Source organism: Myxocyprinus asiaticus, chromosome 43 (assembly GCF_019703515.2).
Source record: "Myxocyprinus asiaticus isolate MX2 ecotype Aquarium Trade chromosome 43, UBuf_Myxa_2, whole genome shotgun sequence".
Taxonomy (NCBI): domain Eukaryota; kingdom Metazoa; phylum Chordata; class Actinopteri; order Cypriniformes; family Catostomidae; genus Myxocyprinus; species Myxocyprinus asiaticus.
In genome coordinates this window covers 36019140-36031253 of record NC_059386.1, presented here as the reverse complement: position 1 = coordinate 36031253, position 12114 = coordinate 36019140, and the positions used below count along the sequence as shown (strand labels likewise).

Below are 12114 nucleotides of genomic sequence, written 5' to 3'. Positions count from 1 at the left end.
AAAGAGTTAGCATAAAAAAACGTAAATATTCAACGGAAAAAACTAACAAGAAGAATCAGTCAATCAGCAGTTTAATATTTATTTAAACAATGTTATCGAATTTAATATTTACTTTAAATCTGCGTAAAAAAATTATAATAATCAAACAATGTGAATTTTTTTCAGAAAGCTATGGAGGCCTATACCTTTTAAAAAAAAAAAAAATTCAGTTGAAAACACATATGACTAGCTTACAAAAAAATAAAAAAAATTTGCTCTTTTGCCGCGCTCTAATTGGACAGTAAGGCGACGCTCCGCCGTCCAATCACGTCGTTTTCCGTCTGTAAACTGATCTTCACTCTGATTGGCGGAGACGCGCTCATCCGTCCATAGAAACAAATCAAGTAGTAGAACGGCCGTTAGGGATCTTCAAATGGGCGGGGCTTAGTGGCCCAGACCTTGTATACATAATAATTGTAATAGTTCTTCTAGTTTTTCTCTTTATCTTCAATGGCCATTGAAATGTCCCTGTATAATTAAATAAGTGTAAATGATGCTGCCTTCTCTATGGAGTATCGTAGCCGAAGAGAGAGAGAGAGAGAGAGAGAGAGAGAGAGAGAGAGAGAGAGAGAGAGAGAGAGAGAGAGAGAGAGACGGCGCGGTCACGCTGTACCTGTTACTTTTCTACGCGCTGGCCAAGATAACCCAATCACAGTCGTTTTTGATTACCAAGTTATATAGCGATTGCAGAGGCACATATTTTCATCCGTATCCCGATTAAGAATTATTTTCCTTTACATATTCAAAAGATTATACTCCTTAATTACAAATCCTTCAAATAATGTAATAAACGTTATGTAAGATTTGAATGTGGTTCTATGGCGCGTTCGGCTTTCTGGGCCACCATGCGCCCCCTAGAGGAAGATATCTGTGTTTCATCAGACAACATTTGTGTTTCCAGAGCACACAGAGGGGGCGGAGTCTCTAAGATCCCGCCTACTGTCGGGTAATCATAGGTCCGTCTGAATCGAGCTGCAGTGCAGAGCCTGAATGGGGGGCTTGGCCCCGGGCCAGGATGGTCAAAATTAGCTCTCTGTTCAATTATATGCAGTCAGTCAGTGGACGCGGTGTCGTCGGAATCTGACGCCCCAGTCCTGCAGCCTTGTATGGGGTGTAAGAGTCCCCACAAGGCTGCTTACCACCGCCTGGAGTCTTTTTCTGTGCACACAAGCGTTCTGGGGGCAACAGCCGGCGAAAAAGCAATTTAAAAGGACAACAAGAAGAAAGGCTTTATCTGTAAGTAACCACAAAAGTTAAACACATTTTTATGGAGATCCATAAACCGACATTTACAGGCTTACGCTTTTCAGGAGTTCTTTAATGCAAGTTATTGATCTGGTATTACATGACAAAAAGAAAATGCATAAATGTGTGCTATAGACTAAGAAAAACAAACTCCACATGCATCCAGCACAAAGAAAGCAAGTACGAGTAAGTAATATGCAGAAAAAGAGGAATGGCGAAAGTGCTACACTTGATCTGCTGATATCTGGGCGCCTCCTTTGTTCTGTCTGAAAGTCTAAACTTGGAATTATGATCTTCTAAATTCATTTTAGACAGAAATTTGACCTGAAAAGCGAAAAGTCAGTAAAATCCAACAGCACACCGCAAGAACTGAATGTACTATTTGTACCCAGACACACAGTCTGCCACCTACACACACACACACACACACACACACACACACACTGCATACACATGATCTGTGTTCAAATGTGTTGCATACACATTATAAGGCCATCAAAACTGTTTTCCTTCCTAACCTGGAGTTTAAATAGAGAATAAACAGTGTATCAATTGACTGCAGAGTTCATGTGTTAAATTGTTACATTCATGGAGTCTTGCAGTGTTACATTGCTACAATCTTAAAGTGTTACATTTGTAACACTTATGTCACATTTCATGCAGAACTAGTCAAATCTAAATGTGTGTCAGGCTGATTTCAGTATTAAGAGCATGCATGTGTTTTTTTGTTGTTTTTTTTTTTTTTTTTGTGGAAAAGCCAGACAGCATTTGCAGCCTCTCTTGAAGCCAGACCAATTTCTTGGTTCATGTTAGGACAGGGCGTCTTCCCCCAAATACACCCACCCCATTTTCACCTCATTCAGCAGCACTGGATTCAGCAAAGCTACTGGAATGCTATGTCGTCAAAGTAGGAATACCATATATCCATGAGAGATCCGGACTGTCTTTGGGGCTCCACAGCAGTTGCATGCATGGCACAGTCCTAAATTTAGACACAAGGATGAAGTCATGCATACGGGCATTGACGGATGCACGTCTTGGTGCTTTTACAGTTTTTGCAGAAGGATTCCCAATTTCCAGGTAGCCAAATCCCGGTTGTGTACTTTTAAAATGCATTATTCACACATCAAGGTCATGTGAAATGATTACATGGCCCATGCAAAGTGCAGTTTCAGTCATGTCATTACAAAACACCCCCCTGTTTTTGTTGCACTGCAGTGCATGAAATGGATATGGTCATCATTTGTGAATTACTCAATATTGCATAGTGAAAATAGGCCATGTGTTGCTTTATATCTCTTATAGAGAGTGCAGGATAGATAGAAAGGACCACAAATAAAACAATAAAAACACACATTTTTAAATATGGTAGAATAGGTGTCATTAGCGTGAGCGTGCTGGATTTGTGTCAACAGAGGCGTGTTTCCACAATCCGTTTGTTCTGCAGCAGGCAGTTGGGTTCAACGGGTTCATGCACGCTCAGTATGGCAGCCCAGGGCGGGGGGAAAATGTAACCTCGTTTGACTGGATTTGGAAACGCTCCAAGCTGCAGTAAGGGAGGTGGAATGGGAGGCAGGTGCCAAAGCCCCCCCCCCGATTGCAATCATGTGCATTAAGAAAGAAATGCCTATTATGCATTGTTTGTTAGTTGGATTTATATTTAAAAGGGTACAGAAATGTTGTGAGAGGTTCTGCAGTGCATCGTGAAGGCTCGTACAGAATATATCAGAAGGAGTTTGTGTTCGTCTAAGTCTGTCTGGCTCAGCAGGAATGTGGGAGTGTGATTGCTTCATTTGAGCAAATATTATGACCTTAGATTTAGGATTTTAGCTCTTTTAGCATGACATTATAGATGCATTTAAAAGATGAGATTATAGTTTTTGTTTCTGATGGTAATAAAGGAACTATATCATTGGTGAAAGCTTTTTTTGTTTTGTTCATTGTATGTCCTATTGGAATGTCTACGGAGCCCCTTAGGGGACAGGGAGGGAATTTATTTTCTGAAATAGTTTTGCATTCCCTCACAATACATTCACTATGGTTTTACTACAGTAACCATAGTTGAACTATGGTATTTGTAGTGAAACCATAATTACAACAAAATTGATCATGGTTCTACTATAGCAACCAAATGAACCATGATATTCATAGAAATACAAGAAATCATTCTGACAAAAAACATGGTTGGTACAGTTTTACCACAGTAACACCATTGTTTATTTATGGTAAAACTATAGTTTCCACCAAAACCATCCCATCACAAAAAATAACCATGGGTTTAACTAGGGATGGGACGATATATCGAATTTCAGTATATCGCAAACCAAAAAAATTATGAACCATATTGTGGCAAAACTTGATATTTCAAAATTTGCTAAATTGTTTTCTGTCCACGTGACCGTAAATAAAAATAACCCGTCAAACATCATAATATGTCGCTTGATTTGACCTCTACCACGCTTTATTTTCCATACAGGGTGCACACAAGATCCTTGAAGTGCATGAATTTAGCTTTTAGAAATGTAAGTACTGGAATACCTGTAAATCGCCTTGTTTTGTTGAAAAGAGCTTGAGATTAAAACAGACCATTACTTCCGTGTAATGTGTGTCCATCAAAGATGAATTCCACACACTCCACTTTCATTTTTCATTAAAAAGAAACATTTTAACCAAAAAAAAAAAAAAAACGAGTATTCTCTCGTTAATAAACCGGAACACTGTGAGCTGCTTGTTGAACCCTTAAAGTGACAGTAACCTTTTTAGCGTTTGTAATACAAATGAATGTAAACTCAGTGTTATACTTGTAAATTGTACACATTATTTCAAACATTGATAGCTCATATCATTATTATATATATAATTTCATGATATAATATTAAATGATAGAATGTAGAATTTTTATATATATATATTTTTTAAATAAAATGCGACTAATAATGATGACAAATTACCAAAAAATAAATAAACACTTTCACAATTTTTCAGGACAGGTTCTGATCCGTTCAATTGCTTATTCTGCACCTGATCAGCCTGAATGTACCCCACTTATTTGGCTTATTTGTTTTTGATCTTTCCTTATAGAAAATGTATATGAGCAACTCTTATTATTTAAACATTGTGCATTTATATTGTATATTAAAGAACTTTATTTTGATGAGAATTTGTGCATTTTGCACAAACATTTAAAAAAATCTGTCATATTTTGTCATTTAAGTGTTATTATATCGAATCGTAAACCTCATATCGTATATCAAACCAAATCGTGAGAACCATCCCATTTCCACGTTTAACTATAGAAACCCCGCAGTAACGATTTTTTGTAGCAAGAACCATAGTTTTAAAAACGATAGTATATTTACCATAAATTAACCATAGTGTTACTATAGTAAAGCTAACCAGTAAAGCTATTTGATTTTTGGGGTTTTTTCTGTATTATTACTAAGAGTGTACCATGAATGTAATGGTTAAAATATGGTTATTTTAGTAAAAGCATGGTAAATTTTATGGTCACTATAGTTTTGCAACAAATACCACAGTAAAACTATGGTTACAGTAGGAAAACCATGGTTGACCCTTACAAAATGTAACCATAATCTACCATAGTTTTACCATGCTATTTGTAGTAAAACCATAGTTACCACAAAATTGACTATGGTTACTAAAGTCATGGTAACTACGTAATGACAACAGTAAAACCATGGTTATTTTATTGTGAGGGAACGCAAAACTATTCCCTCCCTGTGCACTAAGAAACCCTGTACATGTCATTCCAAATTCATTTTTCTCTTTCTTTCCTGGGGAATACAGAAGGAGCAACTTTGATGTGGTCACTATGAACTGTCATTGTATGGAAAAGAGCTGCAGGAAGATTCTTTTTTTATTTCTCCCCAATTTGGAATGCCCAATTCCCAATGCGCTCTAAGTCCTCGTGGTGGTGTAGTGACTCGCCTCAATCCGGGTGTCGGAGGACGAATCTCAGTTGCCTCCCCGTCTGAGACCGTCAATCCGCGCATCTTATCACGTGGCTTGTTGAGCGCGTTACCGTGGAGACGTAGCGCGTGTGGAGGCTTCACGCTATTCTCCGCGGCATCCATGCACAGCACACCACACGCCCCACCGAGAGTGAGAACCACATTATAGTGACCATGAGGAGGTTACCCCATGTGACTCTACCCTCCCTAGCAACCGGGCCAATTTGGTTGCTTAGGTGACCTGGCTGGAGTCACTCAGCACACCCTGGATTCGAACTCGCGACTCCAGGTGTGGTAGTCAGCATCAATAGTCACTGAGATCCCCAGGCTCCCTAGATTCTTTTACTTTTTATACTTTTGTATTCCACAGAAAAAAATAACACAGACAATAAAACTATTTTAATTTCTGGTTGTACTATTCTTAATCCTCCTGAGACCCGTGTGTGACTGCTGTGTGCATTTTCCATTTGCCTTTTTGATTCATAACTAGTAGCACCTAATAAACAAGCAAAAAAAAAAAAAATTTCTAGAGCAAATAGTTTTCCTAAAAATGTATGTCCTCATATGTGGACAGCGGGACTAAGTTGTGAAATTTTAAATAATAACAAGCTATAGAAAGTCAGATTTATTTCATCAGATTATTTATGATGTTTCCAGGAGTGTTGATTATTCATGTTTATGAGATGTTACAGACATTACATCAGAAATTATCATAATTAATTCTGATTCAAAGTAATGTCCAGCATCATCCAATCACTGTCAACCATGTTAAAATAAAATGATACATTATAAATTCTGAATCTATGTACTGATTATCATTGTCACATGTCTGTCAAACATGTTGAGTGATCCAAACATCATCTGCAGCCTGAAACTGAACTTTTGATCAGATTTTAGGAGTGAATGCACTTAACTGCATAGAGAGCTATAGGATGCTCCCTATTTAGTGAATGACTTAACCTCCAGTGTGCTGTCTGTCTGCACTGATCTCAAAACAGTTTGAAATGCACCTTATTTTCATCCTAACTCCATATAAAGCCTCTGAAAGCAACATTTTCCAGCTTTTAGATGAACCCATTTATTCTCAGTGTGATAATGTACAGTAAATATAGGATTTCTAAGCAAAACATGTACTAAAGTACACATTAGTGTACATTGTGTTTAGCAGCGTGCTGTTTCGTGATAAAGCGCTCATTTTAAAAATGGGATATCGTATGAAACTAGAGACTCTAATCTTTTGACTCAAACAGGTTTCAATGTAAAAACATAGTTAGGTTTCTTACCAGATGTAATTTTGTTGGCTGTTTCTCCCAAAGACAAACTCCGCTGTGATCAGCGCCATGTTGTTTTGTCACATGACTCGGTGCATTGAATGTTTACTGACAGCACAGAGTCTCCTGAACTGAGATCAGTCGGTTTAAATTTATTTAAATTATGCGTTGTGTATAGCAAAGCCAAAATACAATGGCCATGCATGTGTACACGGCATCGCACAATGTTAATGAAGAAATTACATATTTTATTGTTAAATGTACAGTATGTACAATAATACCTTTATTGATAATTTTAATAAATTGTTGTGCTCTGTCACTCAGGTTGCTGCTTCAAAAATGACCCCAGCAGGAGCTTTGAGAGATCCCATGAGGTAAGTTAATGAGCTCAGATTTTATAAGATAAAAGTCCCCCAGTTAATACAGGCGTTTATCACAGTGATTTCCCTATATTATCTTCCTCAGCGCTGACAGCTGTGTTCCTGACCCTGGTGGCACGGAGAAGAACTGCCACAAAAAACCAGCATTCCTTCTGTGTGATGTAGGATAGAGAATGACCTATCCTCATGTGTATTTTTTATTTCCTAAATCATGTATATCCTTATTTTTTATGGTTATGGCGTGTGATAAAGATGAATTATGACGCTGGGGCTTTTTCCCCCATCTTAATAATATTTTAGAAAATCCTGGGACTCTAAGCCTTGATGATATGATCTTTGGAGGGGAGCGGCAGTAAAGACATACAGCACCTTAAGACAGATCTGACCGACTGGAGCTTCACTAAAGACCCACATGTCTGTGTTTGCAAACTCCACAGGGGCCCTCAGGGGCCCGGAATCCTCACGTCGGCAGCAACAGCACGTCTTCCACTTGTCCACTCCTATTTTGCACAGCTGTAATCTTTCATCCACCTGATTGTTCATAATTCCTGTAAACAAACCCACCCATGTGTTAACCTACACGCCAGTGTTCTGTATGTATTTCCATGGGATGATACTGTAAACATGCCAAACATTAGTGGTCGACCGATATTTTTTTTAAATTTTTTTTTTAATTGGCCGATACCAATGAGAGAATTTTAAAATTGTGATTTCCAGGCCCGGAAATGTCATCAAATGTCAAAAACTTTAAAAGTGGAAATTTCTATAGAGTAATATACATTTTTATCTTGTATGCGCTGCTCTAAATTATTTAATCGGCTAGAAATTGCTCCGTAAAATTATTATTTGTATTTTTTTGGATTTTTCCCCTTTTTCTCCCAATTTGGAATGCACAGTTCCCAATGTGCTTTTAAGTCCTCGTGGTCGTGTAGTGATTGCCTCCGTGTCTGAGACTGTCAACCCGTGCATCTTATCATGTGGCTTGTTGAGCGCGTTGCCACGGAGACGTAGCGCATGTGGAGGCTTCACGCTCAACTCACCACACGCCCCACCGAGAACGAACCACATTATAGCGACCACGAGGAGGTTACCCCATGTGACTCTACCCTCCCTAGCAACCGGGCCAATTTGGTTGCTTAGGAGACCTGGCTGGAGTCACTCGGCACACCCTGGATTTGAACTAGCGAGCTAGTGAACTCCAGGGGTGGTAGCCAGCGTCTTTACCATTGAGCTACCCAGGCCCCCCCATAAAATGATTATTAAATATCCAGTAATCTTGAACGACTAGTAAAATCAAGAAAAATGTATTGCTTAAAAGCAGGGCTGTTAAGAGCATGGTGGCCGAAATAATGCTGATATTAATTAAATACTTTTTAAAAGTACACTAGATTGCTAAATTTAAACAAAACCTTATTTTACGCAATTTAAAATTCTCTGAAACTATGATAAAGGAATATTCCGGGTTCAATGCAAGTTCAGCTCAGTCGACAGCATTTGTGGCATAATGTTGATTACCACAAAAACTAATTTCGACTCGTCCTTCGTTTATATATATATATATATATATATATATATATATAAACAAAAACAATTACAGTGAGACACTTACAACGGAAGTGAATGAGGCCATTCTGTAAACACATTAAAATACTCACCGTTTCAAATAGCCACGAGACAAACAATATAAGTGTTAAAATGATTTCAGTGTGATAAAATCAGTGATTTATCAGTATTGTGCCATTTTCCAGATTATAGGGTTTACCGCTGTTATGTTCTAATATTGGATATAACTTCACACAGATATGATTAGAAGGTGATTTTATCACACTATAATCATATTAACACGTATATTGTTTACGTCTTGCGGCTATAATTTTGAAACTGTGCGTTTTAGCATTTATGGACTGCCCCATTCACTTGCACTGTTAGTGTCTTACAGTAACTGCGATTTTTGCTTCCTTTTTTTGTCTTAATAAACAAGCAACAAGTTAACGGAATACTCCTTTAATCGGGCGACGTCAACAATCTCAAAATAGCCAAATGTTGGCCGGACCAATATATATGTATATTGGCCTATCACTACCAAACACACACACATGCACACCCAAACACTTCAGTTTCACTATGTTCTTGCCAGAACACGCTCGGATTCGCCCATCTCATCTCCATCACTAAACAACTTCAATCAATACTCACACTTTACAGTATTTACTGAGGCTAAGAGTCCCCACTTCTCATGCAGTTACTAAAAAAAGCTACGGAAGTTCATCATTTTTTTTTGTTTGTTCTATTTTTAGAATTTGCTTATTAAGATTTGCTTTCAATTTTTGTGTTTCTTTGCCAGTATATTAAAGTGTAATCATGTACGTTGTGATATATAAATAGCTGTAGAGACGCATTGTTTCCTTGTGGTAAGTGACTGAGATGCTGCCACGGATTTGAGACACTGATGAATGGTGCTATTTTGGACTTTTATCTGCTCCTTGGTAAGGAAGTTCAGATGGTTTTTATTTTATATTTTCATGTTGGGAGGAGGTGTTGGTTCTTTGTTGTCTGGTTGTCGTAACTCGGATCGGATTGACTTTATTCCCTTTGTTGTTTTCCGTGCGGCTTTCTCATTGGACAGAAAAACGGATTTGTCGAAGAGTTTTGCGAAATTACGAAAATATAAATGGTCAGAGCAATCACAAAACTGCAATTTTTAACACCATTTACCCTTTATTGTAAAGGTTTGTTCAAGGAGTAGTTACAATTTCTGGCACTAGTCACTTCTGGCAATAGACAACTCTGCATAGTCTAAACTAGATAAGGAATTTGACATTTTTTGTTGTTCGCAATTGCTTCCGTAAAGGTAAAGTGTGTAATTTTGCCCTGTTTAATATGCAGAGTCAACTATAAATAAGCCATTCGTAGGTTTATTCACTGTAACTCTGTGGCACTATCAAAACATTGCTCTGTTTGTTTGAGCATCCCGACCAGCTCAACACGGCAACATTGAGTTTTCTGTTTGGACGACCAATGGAAGACAGGATGAGTGTTCACATGTATTCTGTTTCAGAAATTACACACTTTACCTTTAAAAACATCAAGGACACTTTCAAATAGAAATCACTGTATAACATGGGGGTGTTGCTGTTGTAGGTTGCTGTGCACAGTCCCAGGTGATGGTGGTTTATATAGTGTATATACCAGGGCAGCTGTATACTCTACACCAGCTGGGAATATCTAATGAAAAACACAAGTCATCCGTCTAATGCACGGGGTCCTTTGATGTATTTTCTAGGGCTAAAATGTAGCATCAAAACCAACGGTCTCATTGACGTTTTTAGCGAGTGGTTTTGTAAATGACTTTTATTGGTTTTAGGATACAAACCTAAAGCTTTCTATTTATTCGTTTGGGTGATTAATTTATGTAGCAAGGTATCGTCACTCTGTATTTGCAGTTTTGTCTTTGCTTCCAGTTAACGCATACTTTTAACAATCCTAATTCAAAGACCAACTGGAAAGCCCACGTTAGTTTTGTCGTCTTCCATTTTTTTTCCCACTCTAGTGGGGACATTCCCAGCTTGCTTTAGTCTTTCCCTAGTGGTTATGGCATATCCACTGCATGCTCTTTGCTCTTGGTTTTGTTTTTTAAACTAAATCATTGTATTTGTAGTTTCCTCACTTAGAATAGGTATGCCAACTGTGTTGTAAATAGCCAAGTGAATAGCTTGTAGTATGTTGAATTATTCTGTAATAACTGTGTATTATTGGTGTACAAACATAAAGTCTAGCCTTGTGAACTTTGTAATGATTCACTAGTATTTCATGACATTTTGAAACTTAAGCTGTAGTTAATAAATATGCAAGCTCTGACAATGGTCGGTTGTCTTTATTGACCTGTTAATACAAATGGGTGGTTTAAAAATGGAATATGTCCATTTTTTTTGGTCAACAATAACATTTTAGGTTAAAATCTACATAAATGTATAAGGGAAACTGTACACTGCAAAAAATAATTTTCTTAAACTTTTCTACTCTGGTGCATTTTTGGGCTGCCGCCAGCAATTTTTCACACTCAAATTTAAAAGCTCACCATTTACGCATACTGTGGATTAATTGCCAAAAATTGGTCTAATTGTTCAGAACCCCCCCCCCCAAATAAAAACAAATACTCCAATTATTAATAAATAATATTGTACATTTACAATCTTATGTTGAATTGACATAAATTTATATATATACACCGATCAGCCACAACATTAAAACCACCTGCCTAATATTGTGTAGGTCCCCCTCATGCCACCCAAACAGCGCCAACTAACACGCTATTCTCAGCACAATTGTACAGAGTGGTTATCTGAGTTACCGTAGACTCTGTCAGTTCAAACCAGTCTGGCCGCTCTCTGTTGACCTCTCTCATCAACAAGACGTTTCCATCCACAGAACTGCCGCTCACTGGATGTTTTTTGTTTCTGGCACCATTCGGAATAAATTCTAGAGACTGTTGTGTGTGAAAATCCCAGAAATACTCAAACCAGCCCGACTGGCACCAACAATCATGCCACGCTCCAAATCACTGAGATCACATTTTTTCCCAATTCTGATGGTTGATGTGAACATTAACTGAAGCCCCTAACCTGTATCTGCATGATTTTATGCACTGCACTGCTGCCACACGATTGGCTGATTAGATAATCACATGGATGATTGTTGGTGCCAGATGGGCTGGTTTGAGTATTTCTGGGATTTTCACACACAACAGTCTCTAGAATTTATTCCGAATGGAGCCAAAAACAAAAAACATCCAGTGAGTGGCAGTTCTGTGGAAGGAAACGTCTTGTTGATGAGAGAGTTCAACAGAGAATGGCCAGACTGGTTCGAACTGACAGAGTCTACGGTAACTCAGATAACCCCTCTGTACAATTGTGGTGAGAAGAATAGCGTGTTAGTTGGCGCTGTTTGGGCGGCATGAGGGGGACCTACACAATATTAGGCAGGTGGTTTTAATGTTGTGGCTGATCGGTGTGTGTGTGTGTGTGTGTGTGTGTGTGTGTGTGTGTGTGTGTGTGTGTGTGTGTGTGTGTGTGTGTGTGTGTATATATATATATATATATATATATATGTGTGTGTGTGTGTATGTTGTTGTTGTCCTAACTTTGTAAGCATGTAATTCTGGTTCTGTTTTATCTTTCTCCCTCCAAAAAGTCTTATTTAATTCCACTA

General features: G+C 38.1%; 1 long non-coding RNA gene across 2 annotated transcripts; it reads left to right on the top strand.

Moving 5' to 3' along the window:
• Positions 1-990: 990 nt before the first annotated feature.
• LOC127433334 (uncharacterized) lies at positions 991-10767 on the top strand. Of its 2 annotated transcripts, XR_007895876.1 has the most exons (4): positions 991-1275; positions 6851-6900; positions 6992-7067; positions 7207-10767. It is a non-coding gene; the product is annotated as an uncharacterized LOC127433334 (long non-coding RNA). The 2 variants fall into 2 exon arrangements; XR_007895875.1 differs by having other exon boundaries at positions 6992-10767.
• Positions 10768-12114: the final 1347 nt, after the last annotated feature.